General features: G+C 40.9%; 1 protein-coding gene and 3 long non-coding RNA genes across 6 annotated transcripts in view; 2 read left to right on the top strand and 2 right to left on the bottom strand.

The window, feature by feature from the left end:
• The window catches only part of LOC135026993 (uncharacterized), a 176,625-nt gene that overhangs the window by 78,944 nt on the left and 77,595 nt on the right, over positions 1-20,086 (top strand). The window lies entirely within an intron of this gene.
• Positions 2,575-4,851, bottom strand: LOC135050135 (uncharacterized). Of its 2 annotated transcripts, XR_010241547.1 has the most exons (5): positions 4,737-4,851; positions 3,854-3,957; positions 3,386-3,445; positions 2,969-3,064; positions 2,575-2,859 (listed from the first exon to the last, which is right to left on the bottom strand). It is a non-coding gene; the product is annotated as an uncharacterized LOC135050135 (long non-coding RNA). The 2 variants fall into 2 exon arrangements; XR_010241548.1 differs by lacking the exon at positions 3,386-3,445 and having other exon boundaries at positions 4,737-4,846.
• On the bottom strand, positions 9,297-10,187 carry LOC135050137 (uncharacterized). Its single transcript, XR_010241551.1, has 3 exons — positions 10,108-10,187; positions 9,691-9,786; positions 9,297-9,581 (listed from the first exon to the last, which is right to left on the bottom strand). It is a non-coding gene; the product is annotated as an uncharacterized LOC135050137 (long non-coding RNA).
• On the top strand, positions 10,481-12,737 carry LOC135050136 (uncharacterized). 2 transcript variants are annotated; one of them, XR_010241549.1, is made up of 5 exons: positions 10,481-10,575; positions 11,355-11,458; positions 11,867-11,926; positions 12,248-12,343; positions 12,453-12,737. It is a non-coding gene; the product is annotated as an uncharacterized LOC135050136 (long non-coding RNA). The 2 variants fall into 2 exon arrangements; XR_010241550.1 differs by lacking the exon at positions 11,867-11,926 and having other exon boundaries at positions 10,484-10,575.

Here is a 20,086-nt window from a genome sequence, read left to right as displayed (position 1 = left end):
CGCACAAATCGTGTCGTTGAGAAGGCGTGTCATGTTTCACCCAAGGGGCGTGTCTAGCTCCACCTATGGGCGTGTCTGTTGCCACTCAGTGGTGTGTCCTGAGCGGTAGGTGAAAACTATAGTATGAAGAGCAACATACCACCAGAGCAGGTTTATGTTATGTATTAAATGCTGTCTCTGGTGGGTGGAGAAGCCGAGTTTTCCTGCTTCTGCCAGGACACCTGGCTGCCAATCATTATGATGGATAGGGCTTACAGGCACATTCTGTGTGCGATAAAATTACAGTATGGGGATGAAAGTTTCTAACTGTGAAGATTCTTGGGTAAACCATAACAGTTTAGTTTTCTCATTTATTGGGTGGGATGTACTAACGGGAAAATGTGGTAAAAACCCCTTTTCAGGTTTTTACAGCATTTCTTGTATGTCCTACGACCCAGACGCCGGGTTTCCGACGCGGAGGGTAACATCAGCTATACCTGGCATTATCCTATAGAAGCCTATGGGCTTCTTTCCACATCAGTGCTGTCAGAGGGAGAAGATCAGATCCCTCCCAGCATCCCCCACGGCCGTTACGTCACTCTATGCAAGAGCAGATGGAGTCCCGGGTCATAATCCCATAAGTCCAGGGACCGGCAGGAGAGCTGCACTTTGTGTTACTAATCACGTATGTTAGTACATATGCGATTAATAACACCGTGGTAAGTGGCGGGATGTACCGCATATGACTGGTACATTCCGCCCACTGCCTCTTCCTGTGCTGTGATTGCCAGTGCCAGCCTCCTCCCAGGGCTCTTGTTTCCTATGCAGAGGGCCTCATTAGCTATACCGCGGCAGGTTAAATAGTTCTGCTGGCTACGTTTAACCTTAGTAGTCCTGGACGTAATGGCTTTTAACAAATAAGGGCGAGAGTTGCCATAGTAAAAAAATAAAAACTTTGTGTCCATGATTTACGGGATTGGAGAGCGTTGTGTTATTTCCCACTGGATATGTGACAAGAGCAGGTCTGCCTGTCCCTTTAAAGTTTAACTGCCTGTCCCTTTTAAAGTTTTTTTAAATATAAAATTTGAGGGTTCACATTAGTACATTGCATCAAATTGCATCCAATTAGTAGGATATACAATTAGTAGAACACATTATACACATTACACCAGGCAGAGAACAGTATACACATTACGCCAGGTAGAGCACATTGTACACACTACGCCAGGCAGAGCACGTTGTACACACTACGCCAGGCAGAGCACGTTGTACACACTACGCCAGGTAGAGCACGTTGTACACACTACGCCAGGCAGAGCATGTTGTACACACTACGCCAGGCAGAGCACGTTGTACACACTACACCAGGCAGAGCACGTTGTACACACTACGCCATGCAGAGCACGTTGTACACACTACGCCAGGAAGAGCACGTTGTACACACTACGCCAGGCAGAGCACATTGTACACACTACGCCAGGCAGAGCACGTTGTACACACTACGCCAGGTAGAGCACGTTGTACACACTACGCCATCCAGAGCACAGTATATACATTATGCAAGGTAGAGTCCCGCAGTACAGGATGAGGGGAGGGCAGAGCACACATTTCCCGATGCCCTTACTGCTGCTTTGCTCAGATGGCGCCTGCCCACTCCTCTGCGGCGTCCCCTAATAACTCCGCAGGGTACTAAGGTGACGTCAGGACACAGAAGCGTAATTTTGCAAAACTCCGCCCAGCAAACGGAGTACTATGGATGGGACTCGGAGATGGATGTTATCTGTGCAGGGTGTGCCAGTAGAAATGGCCCTGCAGCCATCACTCTGTTCCTGGACACATTTTCATACAGGACCTTGCCCCCCTCTCCAGATTACTGGGAAACCCTGCTGTCACACATAATTACCAGCTTTTGAGTAGTGTTCCAGCCAGGCACCTAAGCAGAGGAGTCACCTCCGTGACACACAGTGCAGAAGCAGCTATTCCTGCAAAAGGGGGTGTGGCCGTGTTGTGAGGGGGCGTGGCTTTGCAACCCGACCCTGTTTACAGTTACACCAGGTCCCGGAGATGCGGGCTGGTACACCAGCTGACACTTCTCAATCCTCCTTTATACCTGACGTCACCTGCTAGTGAGGGGCTGCCAGCCAGTGAGACAGAGAAGGAGGAGGAGAGCTATGTCAGCAGCAGAGAACATGTACCACGGGAGAACATTGGCAGAGGCAGCAGGTAACCAGCCTCCCTGTGCATAGGCAGTCCGGAAATGGGGGCCGGAGAGTGTAGTGGAAATCCGGGAGCTGCAGATCTATTTGCTGGGCAGCGGGGGACTTAGGCAAAAAACGGGAGCCTCACGCTAAATGCGGGGGGGTAGGCAAGTCTGGGGAAGGGCTTAACAAAATGAAACCCAGAGAAAGCCCATGCTATGATGCCCCATTCCAAATATAAATATATATATATATATATATATATATAACAAAACAAAAAATCAACCCTAATATCTTGCGCTATACCTCTAGTCTCAAACCAACAAGAAATACCCTCTGTCAGATAAGGTATTAAAAGTAGATTACAAATAGAAATGGATTCTCGTGGGAGCCAATATGCCTTTTGTATGACAATAATTAAAAGTTTTTATTGTACAGAAACAAACGATATTTATCCTAAGCGTTCGTTATTGACACAACCTTCTAAAAATTCATATAAAACAATATTACAATCTTATACATAAATTACAGTTGGATGTGAGGATTTTACAGCCAGGTGATCACAGTCAGAACTCAAAATGGATGTATCTCCAACCAGATGTTTGTGATAAGGACTTTGTTAACCAGACGTTGCAAAACCCAACGCGTTTCGTCCGTTAGGACTTCATCAGGGGTTTGGAATCTGGATAGTTACAAATGGAAATATATAAATCATATAGTCTTCATTAATAAGACATATTATTATCCAGGTAAGTATTCCATTGAAATCTATTGTGGATTAACATACATACCAGTTCTTATAGTAGGAGTGATTACCATTGATTAGAAAGGTTTAGAATATCCAATGATTACATCCAATCACATATTCAATTCGATAAATATAATATCTGAAACATTATCGTTATAATAATCAATAAACATTATCCTTATACAAATGATAAAAGGAAGAGGGAGGGAGAGTCAAAAGAAGAGAAAAGGGAGGGAAAGTCGAAAGAATATTATGAATGTCAATATAAATCAAATAGCTCCGTATTTATCCACATAATCAACATCAATTCAGCTGATGGAAATGATACAAAGGGCAGGGTCTACAAGTATCAGAAACCACCAATAGTTATAGAACACTCCAATTAAAGTCCACATAAAACTTCAAATTCACAATATACACACAATTATATCCACATTACAACTCATTGTACAATACATACCTAGATAGACTTCAAAAAAATATATATAAATTTGGTTGAAATTAGATGATGTTACGTTCCCTAAAAGGGATAAAGATAAAATAGTTTTTTGTCACTCAAATGATTGTTAATAGGAAATGTTCCTGTAACATCCTGTTTACCATTAAAATAACATAGATGCTACCAACAAATCAGAGAAGATATAACAACTTCCTCAATTGATTATAAGAAACCATGCTGATGTCAGTATTTAATGTAAGGTATTTAAGGTGATTCAAATAGAAGAACTTTTTTATCCAAAACTAATTAATAAATGATGTCTTTAATCTAACATGCAATGGGGAGTGGTATATTCAATCAATCATTAGAGAGCCAATTAAGTTCACAGCTGTAATTTATAACCAGCAAGAAGAACTTTTTAACATCTGAAATACTAATCTTAACATCATATGGTATTTAATATTTGCACTAAATTAGTCTGGTTCTTACCTATTTTCAATCAAGAATGGTGGAACCTTATAGTCTACCTCTGTTTATACATGTCACCAAACAGAGAACTTAGGAAAATTTCAAATCCTGAACGAAACTATTCCCTGTGGACAAGTAAATCTAAATCAGTATATTACAATCATACTAAAATTAAGTAGTTACTCTTAAATTAAGGAATCCATTCATCTAATAAATTTTCAAAAAGACCATCCAATAACTAAGTTCCAAATATACAATTATAATACTCAAACTTACTTTTTACAGGAACAAGTGCAACCTCACTGAATCCCAACTACAGAATGAGAGGCAATATAAGGACATCCCTTTATAGCTCCCTTGATATTACATCACTTCCTGCTGGCTGATTAATTAATTTATTATTAGTTAGTGATGTGTTAGGACCTCATAGTACTATGTGGAATGCCATTCTTACTGGTTACCTAACAGATCCCCTAAATGATGTCTTTAATCTAACATGCAATGGGGAGTGGTATATTCAATCAATCATTAGAGAGCCAATTAAGTTCACAGCTGTAATTAATAACCAGCAAGAAGAACTTTTTAACATCTGAAATACTTAACCTCATATGGTATTCAATGATTGCACTAAATTAGTCTGGTTTTTACCTATTTTCAATCAAGAATGGTGGAACCTTATAGTCTACCTCTGTTTATACATGTCACCAAAAAGAGGACTTAGGAAAAATTTCAAATCCTGAATGATACTATTCCCTGTGGACAAGTAAAACTAAATTAGTATATTACAATCATATTAAAATTAAGTAGTTACTCTTCAATTAAGGAATCCATTCATCTAATACATTTTCAAAAAGACCATCCAATAACTAAGTTCCAAAAATACCAATATAGTACTCAAACTTACTTTTTACAGGAACAAGTGCAACCTCATTGAATACCAACTACAGAATGAGAGGCAATATAGGGGCATCCCTTTATAGCTCCCTTGATATTACATCACTTCCTGCTGGCTGATTAATTAATTTATTATTAGTTAGTAATGTGTTAAGACCTCATGGTACTATGTGGAATGCCATTCTTACTGGTTAACTAACATCAATTCTGCTTCCTGACATTATAAAAAATAAGAGGGGACAAAATCTGAACGCTACATGCGTTCCACTCTCACGTGCGTGTCAACGCACCGCACTTCCGGTTCCGGCGGAAGTACGCACCGCGTGCGTGTCACAGTCACGCACTTCCGGCGGATGTACATCACATGCGAGTCACGATCGCTGTTTGCGTGCCATGGTCCCGTAGTTCGATGGAGATGTGTCAGCGGATGTTAAATTTTGTGGTTAGCTTTAGGGATTCTTTCTGTGATGAATAAAGATTAAACAAAAATTCTTTATAAGGTCTACTATTAAAGAGTTCTTTGGTCATTAAAGTCAAACTATTTTTTCACAGTTAGAATTGTAACATTAATATTGAATTCTAAATAGTAATAAAGTGCTGTTATCTCATCAATTAAATAAAGGTATTAATAGTGCTATTTATTAAATAAGTGTTAATCAATATAAGTGACCAATTTGTGATAAATAATATTAATTATAAACTATTTGATAAAAAAATATACTTAAAGTGACTTATTGCAATAATAACTAATAGTATTGATACGACATGTTTCAAATTTAAAGTTTAGTGTTTAATTGTCTGGTTCAAATTACACCGACAATATTAATATAACCAACATCAACATGATTTCCCATTTACAGAAAGATTCACCACATATTACATTTCATAAGAGTTATATATTGATAGACCATGAACATACTATATATACTTAAATCATCCCTAAGTTGTATATTCCTTTTATCAAACTTAAAAAAAAAAAAAAAAAAAACTATAAACATAGGGGGAGGGGGGGGGGGACTGTAAGATGGCCGGACTAATAATAGGAATGGTTAAATACTATTCACTTCTCTTTTATTATGAAGACTATTATAGGAAAGACACAATATCAATATCTTCGTTTAAGCCACCAGGAGTGAGAGTGTTCAAAGAGTAGATCCAAAATGTCTCCTGTTTGGATAAAGTTAGATCTCTACTTTTTCCTCTAGGATCTGATGGAATGTATTCAAGAATGGTAAAGGAGAAATTCTCCTTAGTCACAACTGAATTGTGTTTATCCATAAAGTGTCTGGGGAGACTATGGGACGTCAGTTTGTTTTTCACGTTCCTCATATGTTCTTGTACTCTGATTTTAATCATTCTCTTAGTTTTGCCTATATACGATAGGCCACAGCTGCAAGTGATCCGATAGATAACATATTCAGTGTTACAGTTCACAAGGTGTCCTAATTTGTACCATTTCCCTGTTTCCATTTTAATATTAATGGATTTACGTTCCATAAATTTACAACAGATACACTTTGAACATGGATAACAACCCTTTGTAGGTATAATGGAGTCTGGACAGCTTCTGTGTTGTACTAAGTCAGATAGTCTACTTGGTGCTATTATACTTTTCAGATTGGTGGATTTCTGGAAGACCAGATTAGGTTTATTTGGAAGCGTAGGGCCCAAAATTGGGTCCTTCAAAAGTAAACCCCAATGGCGTTCCAGAATTTTTCTAATTGAATGATTTTCACGGTTAAATTGTGTAATAAAAGGTCTTAACTGTTGTCTTGCTGGTTCAATCTTATCCTTAGGAAGTAACATCTTATCTCTTTCTTGTAGAGATGCTTTTATTTTGGCCTTAGAGACCATATCAACAGTATAGCCCCTTTCTTCAAATCTCTTTTGTATGACTGCTGCCTGATCCCAGTAGTCTTCAATGCTGGTACAATTACGTCTTAAACGGAGAAATTGAGCGTATGGCACATTGTTTTTCCATGCTGGAAAATGACAACTAGTTTGCGGGATGTAACTATTGGTGTCCACTTCCTTAAAAAACGTTTTTGTACTAATCTTTTCACCTACTGTTCCCATTAAGGTGAGATCAAGATAGTCTATCTTCTGCGAATCAGTTTGATAGGTGAATTTTAAATTCAGATCGTTGATCTGAATGGAAGCCATAAAGTCATCAATACTAGCTCTATCTCCTTTCCATATGAAAAGAAGATCGTCTATGTATCTGCGATAGAAAACAATGTTTTCACAATATTCAGAACCATAAACAAATGTATCTTCCCATTCCTTCATAAAAAGGTTAGCGTACGATGGGGCAAACTTAGTCCCCATCGCTGTACCTTGTTTTTGTAAATAGAATTTGTTGTTAAATTCAAAAAAGTTGTGGTTTAGAATAAATGTTATGCCTTCCAGCAGAAATGACACATCCTTTTTGGATAATTCGGGATCATTAGATAGAACTGCTCTAATTGACTCTATACCCTTAGAATGCGGGATAGAAGAATATAGCGCTTGGACGTCCAGAGTGAGCCAATAATAATCCTTTATCCAAATAAAGGAATTTAGTTCCTGGAGGACACTTGTAGAATCTTTAAGGTATGAGTCCATTTTAGTTACATAAGGTTGAAGTCGAATATCAATATAGTGCGACAAATTAGAAGTTAGAGAATTCACTCCTGCCACTATAGGTCTTCCTGGTGGATTTGTATTACTTTTATGTATCTTTGGTATGTGATAAAAGTTCGGCACTATTGGATGTTTCACGTCCAAATAATCGAACTCATCCTTGCAGATCAAATTGTCCCTCAACGCTCTCATTAACAGACAGGTCAATTCCTCTTGGTAAGTTTTAGTAGGATTGCCAGGTAATTCAATATATGTATGCCCATCTAGTAGTATACTAGAAGCCTCATTCAAATAGGCTTCTCTTGTCTGAAGGACCAAAGCTCCTCCTTTATCGGCCCCTTTAATCACTATGCTCTTATCTTTTTTAAGGGACTTCAAGGCTCCTTTCTCTTGAGGGTTCAGATTATTTCCATATTTAGAACTTTTTGATTTCATTTTTCTAAAGTCCTCCTTTACAGACTCATAAAATATGTCCAAATTACTACTTTTAGATTCTACAGGGTAAAACTTAGAAGGTAATTTTACCAATGGAGGTTTCTCTTTATTGGAACTTTCAATTGGGGGATTTTTAAGAAAATGTCTATGGATGGTCAATTTCCGAATATACTTATTAAGGTCTATAAATAAATTAAATTTATTTACATGTGAATCCGGCGCAAATTTTAAACCCTTCTCTAATAAGGAGCTTTCCGCTGTTGATAACTGTCTCTTTGCGATATTGACAACCCCAGATGGGACTTCTCTTGATGGAACAGTGCTCTTCGTTTTTTCGGGCTTCTCTCTGCCCCCTCTACGTCCTCGTTTCCTCCATTGTGTCCTCTCTTCACACCCTGTGGAGAATCTAATCTTGTGTGAAGTTCCTCTTTTTGTTGTTGTATGCGAGGAAATCTGTGTCCTCGTCGTTCTTCTAAAAAATGGCCTCTCTGTTGCCTAACTGGAGTAGGGGATCTGTCAGTATTATATCTACCCCTATACGAATAGTTCCCTTGATCAGATCTATCACGAAAAGAAACCAATCGATTCCTTTGTCCACCCTGTTGTGAGGGGTATCTATTCCTATAGCCCCTCCATTCTTCTCTCCGATTGTGATGGGGGGATTGATAGTTCCTTCTGGATCTATTATAAGATTGTTGGCCTCCATAGTTCCCACGATACTGTCTATAGTCACCCTGGTATCTCTTATCATACCGTGAGTGATTCATCAATGGTGCCTGAGTTCTCTCTTCCATCCTCCCTTCATTAATGGGTAAATGATGTATCTGGCCAGATATGTAATCATTTCTATCTCGCAAAAATTTCTTCTGTTTACGTGATATAATTTCTTCTTCAGTACTATCTAGTTTGTGGTGCAGATCCACCACATCCCGTTTGAACTCCTCACTATCATCAAATTTATTGGCTTCTAATTCAATTTTCTTGATTTCTTCCTCAATACGACCTAATTCCCTCTTCCTTTCAGAAATAATCAAACCAATGAGTTTATTGGAACAATCATCTAAGATCGAATTCCAATTGGTGATAAAGCTTTCATTTCCTCCTCCTATCGTAGGGGTCTTATGTAGCCTTAGGCCTCTTGGGATCCTTCCTACTTCAAGATATTTCTCCAATGTAACTATATCATACCAATTATTAAGTTCTTTTACTGCTAACTTTTCTACCAGATTAAGGTAGCCATAATAATCATCCTCATCTGCTTGAAACACCTGTTCTTCCTCATCAAAAATATTTTTAGCTTTTAACTGTCTTTTTGATCTATCGCTAAAAATCGGCATTTTTGGTAAAAGCTGCAATCTTAGGGTTAACTGACAGAGACAATACTACAAAACAAAAAATCAACCCTAATATCTTGCGCTATACCTCTAGTCTCAAACCAACAAGAAATACCCTCTGTCAGATAAGGTATTAAAAGTAGATTACAAATAGAAATGGATTCTCGTGGGAGCCAATATGCCTTTTGTATGACAATAATTAAAAGTTTTTATTGTACAGAAACAAACGATATTTATCCTAAGCGTTCGTTATTGACACAACCTTCTAAAAATTCATATAAAACAATATTACAATCTTATACATAAATTACAGTTGGATGTGAGGATTTTACAGCCAGGTGATCACAGTCAGAACTCAAAATGGATGTATCTCCAACCAGATGTTTGTGATAAGGACTTTGTTAACCAGACGTTGCAAAACCCAACGCGTTTCGTCCGTTAGGACTTCATCAGGGGTTTGGAATCTGGATAGTTACAAATGGAAATATATAAATCATATAGTCTTCATTAATAAGACATATTATTATCCAGGTAAGTATTCCATTGAAATCTATTGTGGATTAACATACATACCAGTTCTTATAGTAGGAGTGATTACCATTGATTAGAAAGGTTTAGAATATCCAATGATTACATCCAATCACATATTCAATTCGATAAATATAATATCTGAAACATTATCGTTATAATAATCAATAAACATTATCCTTATACAAATGATAAAAGGAAGAGGGAGGGAGAGTCAAAAGAAGAGAAAAGGGAGGGAAAGTCGAAAGAATATTATGAATGTCAATATAAATCAAATAGCTCCGTATTTATCCACATAATCAACATCAATTCAGCTGATGGAAATGATACAAAGGGCAGGGTCTACAAGTATCAGAAACCACCAATAGTTATAGAACACTCCAATTAAAGTCCACATAAAACTTCAAATTCACAATATACACACAATTATATCCACATTACAACTCATTGTACAATACATACCTAGATAGACTTCAAAAAAATATATATAAATTTGGTTGAAATTAGATGATGTTACGTTCCCTAAAAGGGATAAAGATAAAATAGTTTTTTGTCACTCAAATGATTGTTAATAGGAAATGTTCCTGTAACATCCTGTTTACCATTAAAATAACATAGATGCTACCAACAAATCAATTGATTATAAGAAACCATGCTGATGTCAGTATTTAATGTAAGGTATTTAAGGTGATTCAAATAGAAGAACTTTTTTATCCAAAACTAATTAATAAATGATGTCTTTAATCTAACATGCAATGGGGAGTGGTATATTCAATCAATCATTAGAGAGCCAATTACTAACTAATAATAAATTAATTAATCAGCCAGCAGGAAGTGATGTAATATCAAGGGAGCTATAAAGGGATGCCCCTATATTGCCTCTCATTCTGTAGTTGGTATTCAATGAGGTTGCACTTGTTCCTGTAAAAAGTAAGTTTGAGTACTATATTGGTATTTTTGGAACTTAGTTATTGGATGGTCTTTTTGAAAATGTATTAGATGAATGGATTCCTTAATTGAAGAGTAACTACTTAATTTTAATATGATTGTAATATACTAATTTAGTTTTACTTGTCCACAGGGAATAGTATCATTCAGGATTTGAAATTTTTCCTAAGTCCTCTTTTTGGTGACATGTATAAACAGAGGTAGACTATAAGGTTCCACCATTCTTGATTGAAAATAGGTAAAAACCAGACTAATTTAGTGCAATCATTGAATACCATATGAGGTTAAGTATTTCAGATGTTAAAAAGTTCTTCTTGCTGGTTATTAATTACAGCTGTGAACTTAATTGGCTCTCTAATGATTGATTGAATATACCACTCCCCATTGCATGTTAGATTAAAGACATCATTTAGGGGATCTGTTAGGTAACCAGTAAGAATGGCATTCCACATAGTACTATGAGGTCCTAACACATCACTAACTAATAATAAATTAATTAATCAGCCAGCAGGAAGTGATGTAATATCAAGGGAGCTATAAAGGGATGTCCTTATATTGCCTCTCATTCTGTAGTTGGGATTCAGTGAGGTTGCACTTGTTCCTGTAAAAAGTAAGTTTGAGTATTATAATTGTATATTTGGAACTTAGTTATTGGATGGTCTTTTTGAAAATTTATTAGATGAATGGATTCCTTAATTTAAGAGTAACTACTTAATTTTAGTATGATTGTAATATACTGATTTAGATTTACTTGTCCACAGGGAATAGTTTCGTTCAGGATTTGAAATTTTCCTAAGTTCTCTGTTTGGTGACATGTATAAACAGAGGTAGACTATAAGGTTCCACCATTCTTGATTGAAAATAGGTAAGAACCAGACTAATTTAGTGCAAATATTAAATACCATATGATGTTAAGATTAGTATTTCAGATGTTAAAAAGTTCTTCTTGCTGGTTATAAATTACAGCTGTGAACTTAATTGGCTCTCTAATGATTGATTGAATATACCACTCCCCATTGCATGTTAGATTAAAGACATCATTTATTAATTAGTTTTGGATAAAAAAGTTCTTCTATTTGAATCACCTTAAATACCTTACATTAAATACTGACATCAGCATGGTTTCTTATAATCAATTGAGGAAGTTGTTATATCTTCTCTGATTTGTTGGTAGCATCTATGTTATTTTAATGGTAAACAGGATGTTACAGGAACATTTCCTATTAACAATCATTTGAGTGACAAAAAACTATTTTATCTTTATCCCTTTTAGGGAACGTAACATCATCTAATTTCAACCAAATTTATATATATTTTTTTGAAGTCTATCTAGGTATGTATTGTACAATGAGTTGTAATGTGGATATAATTGTGTGTATATTGTGAATTTGAAGTTTTATGTGGACTTTAATTGGAGTGTTCTATAACTATTGGTGGTTTCTGATACTTGTAGACCCTGCCCTTTGTATCATTTCCATCAGCTGAATTGATGTTGATTATGTGGATAAATACGGAGCTATTTGATTTATATTGACATTCATAATATTCTTTCGACTTTCCCTCCCTTTTCTCTTCTTTTGACTCTCCCTCCCTCTTCCTTTTATCATTTGTATAAGGATAATGTTTATTGATTATTATAACGATAATGTTTCAGATATTATATTTATCGAATTGAATATGTGATTGGATGTAATCATTGGATATTCTAAACCTTTCTAATCAATGGTAATCACTCCTACTATAAGAACTGGTATGTATGTTAATCCACAATAGATTTCAATGGCATACTTACCTGGATAATAATATGTCTTATTAATGAAGACTATATGATTTATATATTTCCATTTGTAACTATCCAGATTCCAAACCCCTGATGAAGTCCTAACTGACGAAACGCGTTGGGTTTTGCAACGTCTGGTTAACAAAGTCCTTATCACAAACATCTGGTTGGAGATACATCCATTTTGAGTTCTGACTGTGATCACCTGGCTGTAAAATCCTCACATCCAACTGTAATTTATGTATAAGATTGTAATATTGTTTTATATGAATTTTTAGAAGGTTGTGTCAATAACGAACGCTTAGGATAAATATCGTTTGTTTCTGTACAATAAAAACTTTTAATTATTGTCATACAAAAGGCATATTGGCTCCCACGAGAATCCATTTCTATATATATATATATATATATATATATATATATATATATATATATATATATATATATATATATATACACACACACATTGTGTATGTGTATATATATATATATATATATATATATACACATTGTGTATATATATATACATTGTATATATATATATACACATTGTGTATATATATATACATTGTATATATATATATACACATTGTGTATATATATATACATTGTATATATATATATATACATTGTGTATATATATATATATATATATATATATATATATATATACATTGTATATATATATATACATTGTATATATATATATCTCCTATATAATAGCCCAGCTCTGTGACTTTGTGCCTGTGTGTATAACGCTGGCTAGGAGCTCTCATTGGGTTAGCAGCAGGTCTATCACACCCAGCCCACAGCTGACTGGGCGAGAAACTCCATCCCACACAGGTTACATCTAATGGGAGGCTCTGCCCTTTGCCTGCTGTGTTTTCACAGGGCAGGATTAGCAATGGGACTGATGGAGCTGCAGCTCCAGCCCCACACCCCAAAATAGGCCCACTGCATCTGCAGCAACATACCCTCCAACAATTTACACATAAACATTTATATAAATTCGAAAAGGGGACATGGACACGGGTAAAGCCACGTGCCCACGCCCCCTTTCCTATACTTTCAATGGAAGCTTGGAGAGACAGAAATCGGTACAGACCATAAAAAAAGGGACTATACCTGCTAAAAAGGTGCAGCTGGAGGGTATGCCACTGCATCTGCAGCAAGTCTCTGGGGGAAAAAACAAATCCTTTTACTGCAGCATCCTATGTTCTGCTGCCAGTCTGCCTGCCCCCTCCGACATCAACACTCCCCACTACCTAGCCACAGTGCAGGTGGAACAAAAGCTGCTGCAGCCACCTGCATAGATGTGCATGAAAGCGGCGCAGCGGAAGTCTTTCATAGCCCTCCCTGCGTCGCATACTCTCTGAGCCCCGGAGCCTCCTCTGCGCGTGATGTCACTTAAGTGCCTCGCAGCCACAGTCGCGCCCAGATCCCCTGAGGCCCTGACTCCGCAACACAGCACCTGGGCTGCCGGCCTGTAAGCCCCGAGATGGCTAATGTAACGGATAGAGTGGGTGATATCACGGAGGGTAACGTCTGGACGCTGAATCAATGTAAAAGGTGACAGTGCTGTGCAGTGCAGTGCAGTGGGCGTGCAGTCTGGGACAATGCTAGGGTGTTCGGCGTCCCCCTGCAAACTATAAATTTGCACCCTCGCATACTTTACAAGGGTACACCGCACATAATACCCCCTATAGTACAGACGCTTACACATGTAACACCCTCTGAACCAGTGACGCTTACAGATGTAACGCCCCCCTGTACCAGTGACGCTTACACATGTAACGCCCTCCTGTACCAGTTACCATACGCAAGTAACATCCCCTATAGCAGTGACGCTTACACACGAAACGCCCCCTGTACCAGTGACGCTTACACACGTAACACCCCCTGTACCAGTGACGCTTACACATGTAACGCCTCCCTGTACCAGTGATGCTTACACACGTAACGTCCTCTGTACCAGTGCCGCTTAGACATGTAATGCCCTCTGTACCAGTGACGCTTAGACATGTAACGCCCCTGTATCTGTGCCGCTTAGACACGTAGCGCCCCCTGTACCAGTGCCGCTTACACATGTAACTCCCCCCTGTACCAGTGATGCTTACACACGTAACGCCCCTGTACCAGTGATGCTTACACACATAACAGCCCGTGTACCAGTGATGCTTACACACATAACGACCCCTGTACCAGTGCCACTTACACATGTAACGCCCCCCTGTACCAGTGCCGCTTACACACGTAACACCCCCTGTAGCAGTGCCGCTTACACACGTAACGCCCCCTCTACTAGTGCCGCTTACACACGTAATGCCCCCTGTACCAGTGCCGCCTACACACGTAATGCCCCCTGTACCAGTGCCGCTTAAACACGTAACGCCTACTGTACCAGTGACGCTTACACACATTATGCCGCAGTCACACATACACACATACACACACATACACACACACATATATATATATATATATATATATATATATATATATATATATATATATATATATATATATATATATATATACATATACAAACACACACACATACATACTGTACATACATTACACACATATATACAGTATACACAGACACTCTCTTTCCAGACACTTACCTAATGAAGTCTGGCTGGCCGAAGCTGTAGCAGCTCATCCTCCTGCTGCAGCATGGTCCCGTCTAGCACTGCCCCTTATTCCCATCTAGCTCCGGCCCCTTTGGCTCCCGCCCGGCCACTGAATGTCACACAGGGGAGCGGAGGGAGAGAGGAGGCTTAGTGCTTCCGGCGCCGAGGGGGAAAGAAGGTTTTGTGCTGCTGGCACCGCTGCATGTGTGACAGCAGCCGGCAGCAGCAGGGATAGCAGCAGCAGCTCAGCACATGGATGCAGAGCAGGGAGAACGCCTCTCCTTCCTGGTGCCTCCCTGCACTGCATCCCTTTCCTGAGCGGCTAGCGCCGGGCCTGTGTGCAGTTTCACTGACTTCACAGCACTCTCACCTTTTACATTGAATCAGCCAGTCATTCAGTTCTGCCAGCCAGTCACTATTGTTAGCACCAGTGTCCCAATGCGTCACATTACAGGGAAGTAGACGCACTAAATAAACTACAACTCCCAGCTGCCCTTAGCGCCGAAGCATTCTGGTCCTTAGGGCTGCTGGTAGCTGTACTTTATTGAGTGCATATTCTTCCCTGTAATGCGGCGTGTTGGGACACCGGCGCTAAAAATAGTGACTGACTGCTTGGGCGCTGTGCGAGTCTCCGGGAGAGCCACTGCCAAAGGGAGGACAGCAGCTTAGCTGCTGACAGGAGAAGCATTACCCACCCCTCCCCCACTCGCAGTAACTCCGGGCCCCATCCGCGGCACCCCCACAAACCACCTCCAGCACCCGCGGTAGCTCCAGACCCCCTCCCCCACCCGCAGCAAGCTTGCACCCGCCCCTCCCCCCGCACCACCGCATTCGCCCCTCCCACCACGGGCACCACCGCAACTGCTCCTCCCCCACCCGTGGTGGCTCCGGACCCCCACCTGCGGCACCACCGCACCAGCCCCATCCCCACCTGCAGCACCACTGCACCCACCCCTCCCCCGGCATCCCCGGATCCCATCCGCATCTTCCCCGCACCCGCCACTTCCTCAACCAAAGCACCTATTAGGTGATTCATCAGGCCCTATGTGGACTGTTAACGCCATTGCAAGGGGCTTCGACCCCTTAACCATTGCACGCCCGTTGTCTGTACAATATTTAACCACTCACACAATTATGATTGGAGGTAATACTCCATATAATAAAAATATTGCACGCCACAAGGGTGTGCAAGGATTAAGGGGGCATAGCCCCTTACGACGGTGTGTAGAGCGCCCATAGGGCGCAATGAATCACCTAGTATATATATATATATATATATATATATATATATATATATACTGTATATATATATATATATATATACTGTGTATATATATATATATATATACATACATACATACATACATACATACATACATACACAGTTATAGAACACTGCAAGAAAATGGATTTGGACACAAATCTTCTTTATACCACATTAATTCACTCAACCTGAGAGCTTGCCGCTATTCAGTTATAGTACCCCACACATTTCAATATACTGCCATATCCAGGACACAAATCCGCAACCTGCTACATCGCAGCCAAACACCCCACCCACTGAGCTACTTGATCCCAATAAAACTATGAGATTTCTTAGAATATGAAGCTAGCTGTACCCCATAAAAAAACAACAGCACCATAATTCTCTGGCTTTCTATGCATGCAAGGGCAGATAGCTCAATGAATGGAGTGACCGACTGCAATGTCATAAGGAACGGATTTGAATCCCAGGCACGTCAGCATCCTGAAATGTAATAAAGGACTGTGTGACTAAACAACAAAGAACTGTCAAGTCCATGAATGCTGTGTAGGTATTAGCTACAAAAGGGGTGGGGGTAGGAGACAGGAGTGGTCAGGAGATGCTGGGTTTCAAGAAGGGGGGAAGCTGCAAGTGAAAGTAAATAGATAATTCGTAATTGAAAAATGCTGCCAACAGCGCCACCTATCCTGCAGTGCTATGTGTGGATCACACTTCACACACCTAGTTACGGTCCTGGATCACAATGCTAATCTTGCAAAGACCTTTCTTTTAGAGATGTGCACTTGACATTTTTCGGGTTTTGTGTTTTGGTTTTGGGTTCGGTTCCGCGGCCGTGTTTTGGGTTCGACCGCGTTTTGGCAAAACCTCACCAAATTTTTTTTGTCGGATTCGGGTGTGTTTTGGATTCGGGTGTTTTTTTCAATCATAGAATTTGGGGGTCATTTTGATCCCAAAGTATTATTAACCTCAAAAACCATAATTTCCACTCATTTTCAGTCTATTCTGAACACATCACACCTCACAATATTATTTTTAGTCCTAAAATTTGCACCGAGGTCGCTGGATGACTAAGCTAAGCGACCCTAGTGGCCGACACAAACACCTGGCCCATCTAGGAGTGGCACTGCAGTGTCACGCAGGATGGCCCTTCCAAAAAACACTCCCCAAACAGCACATGACGCAAAGAAGAAAAAAAGAGGCGCAATGAGGTAGCTGTGTGAGTAAGCTAAGCGACCCTAGTGGCCGACACAAACACCTGGCCCATCTCGGAGTGGCACTGCAGTGTCACGCAGGATGGCCCTTCCAAAAAACACTCCCCAAACAGCACATGATGCAAAGAAGAAAAAAAGAGGCGCAATGAGGTAGCTGTGTGAGTAAGCTAAGCGACCCTAGTGGCCGACACAAACACCTGGCCCATCTAGGAGTGGCACTGCAGTGTCACGCAGGATGGCCCTTCCAAAAAACATTCCCCAAACAGCACATGACGCAAAGAAGAAAAAAAGAGGCGCAATGAGGTAGCTGTGTGAGTAAGCTAAGCGACCCTAGTGGCCGACACAAACACCTGGCCCATCTAGGAGTGGCACTGCAGTGTCACGCAGGATGGCCCTTCCAAAAAACACTCCCCAAACAGCACATGACGCAAAGAAGAAAAAAAGAGGCGCAATGAGGTAGCTGTGTGAGTAAGATAAGCGACCCTAGTGGCCGACACAAACACCTGGCCCATCTAGGAGTGGCACTGCAGTGTCACGCAGGATGGCCCTTCCAAAAAACACTCCCCAAACAGCACATGACGCAAAGAAGAAAAAAAGAGGCGCAATGAGGTAGCTGTGTGAGTAAGCTAAGCGACCCTAGTGGCCGACACAAACACCTGGCCCATCTAGGAGTGGCACTGCAGTGTCATGCAGGATGGCCCTTCCAAAAAACACTCCCCAAACAGCACATGACGCAAAGAAGAAAAAAAGAGGCGCAATGAGGTAGCTGTGTGAGTAAGATAAGCGACCCTAGTGGCCGACACAAACACCTGGCCCATCTAGGAGTGGCACTGCAGTGTCACGCAGGATGGCCCTTCCAAAAAACACTCCCCAAACAGCACATGACGCAAAGAAGAAAAAAAGAGGCGCAATGAGGTAGCTGTGTGAGTAAGATAAGCGACCCTAGTGGCCGACACAAACACCTGGCCCATCTAGGAGTGGCACTGCAGTGTCACGCAGGATGGCCCTTCCAAAAAACACTCCCCAAACAGCACATGACGCAAAGAAGAAAAAAAGAGGCGCAATGAGGTAGCTGTGTGAGTAAGCTAAGCGACCCTAGTGGCCGACACAAACACCTGGCCCATCTAGGAGTGGCACTGCAGTGTCACGCAGGATGGCACTTCCAAAAAACACTCCCCAAACAGCACATGACGCAAAGAAGAAAAAAAGAGGCGCAATGAGGTAGCTGTGTGAGTAAGCTAAGCGACCCTAGTGGCCGACACAAACACCTGGCCCATCTAGGAGTGGCACTGCAGTGTCACGCAGGATGGCCCTTCCAAAAAACACTCCCCAAACAGCACATGACGCAAAGAAGAAAAAAAGAGGCTCAATGAGGTAGCTGTGTGAGTAAGCTAAGCGACCCTAGTGGCCGACACAAACACCTGGCCCATCTAGGAGTGGCACTGCAGTGTCACGCAGGATGGCCCTTCCAAAAAACACTCCCCAAACAGCACATGACGCAAAGAAGAAAAAAAGAGGCGCAATGAGGTAGCTGTGTGAGTAAGCTAAGCGACCCTAGTGGCCGACACAAACACCTGGCCCATCTAGGAGTGGCACTGCAGTGTCACGCAGGATGGCCCTTCCAAAAAAAACTCCCCAAACAGCACATGACGCAAAGAAGAAAAAAAGAGGCGCAATGAGGTAGCTGTGTGAGTAAGCTAAGCGACCCTAGTGGCCGACACAAACACCTGGCCCATCTAGGAGTGGCACTGCAGTGTCACGCAGGATGGCCCTTCCAAAAAACACTCCCCAAACAGCACATGACGCAAAGAAGAAAAAAAGAGGCGCAATGAGGTAGCTGTGTGAGTAAGCTAAGCGACCCTAGTGGCCGACACAAACACCTGGCCCATCTAGGAGTGGCACTGCAGTGTCACGCAGGATGGCCCTTCCAAAAAACACTCCCCAAACAGCACATGACGCAAAGAAGAAAAAAAGAGGCGCAATGAGGTAGCTGTGTGAGTAAGCTAAGCGACCCTAGTGGCCGACACAAACACCTGGCCCATCTAGGAGTGGCACTGCAGTGTCACGCAGGATGGCCCTTCCAAAAAACACTCCCCAAACAGCACATGACGCAAAGAAGAAAAAAAGAGGCGCAATGAGGTAGCTGTGTGAGTAAGATAAGCGACCCTAGTGGTCGACACAAACACCTGGCCCATCTAGGAGTGGCACTGCAGTGTCACGCAGGATGGCCCTTCCAAAAAGCACTCCCCAAACAGCACATGACGCAAATAAAAATGAAAGAAAAAAGAGGTGCAAGATGGAATTGTCCTTGGGCCCTCCCACCCACCCTTATGTTGTATAAACAGGACATGCACACTTTAACCAACCCATCATTTCAGTGACAGGGTCTGCCACACGACTGTGACTGAAATGACGGGTTGGTTTGGACCCCCCCCCCAAAAAAGAAGCAATTAATCTCTCCTTGCACAAACTGGCTCTACAGAGGCAAGATTTCCACCTCATCATCATCCTCCGATATATCACCGTGTACATCCCGCTCCTCACAGATTATCAATTCGTCCCCACTGGAATCCACCATCTCAGCTCCCTGTGTACTTTGTGGAGG

This window comes from Pseudophryne corroboree, chromosome 2, assembly GCF_028390025.1.
Source record: "Pseudophryne corroboree isolate aPseCor3 chromosome 2, aPseCor3.hap2, whole genome shotgun sequence".
NCBI lineage: Eukaryota > Metazoa > Chordata > Amphibia > Anura > Myobatrachidae > Pseudophryne > Pseudophryne corroboree.
The sequence above is the reverse complement of the archived record's forward strand: the minus strand, read 5'-3'. Positions and strand labels throughout refer to the sequence as shown.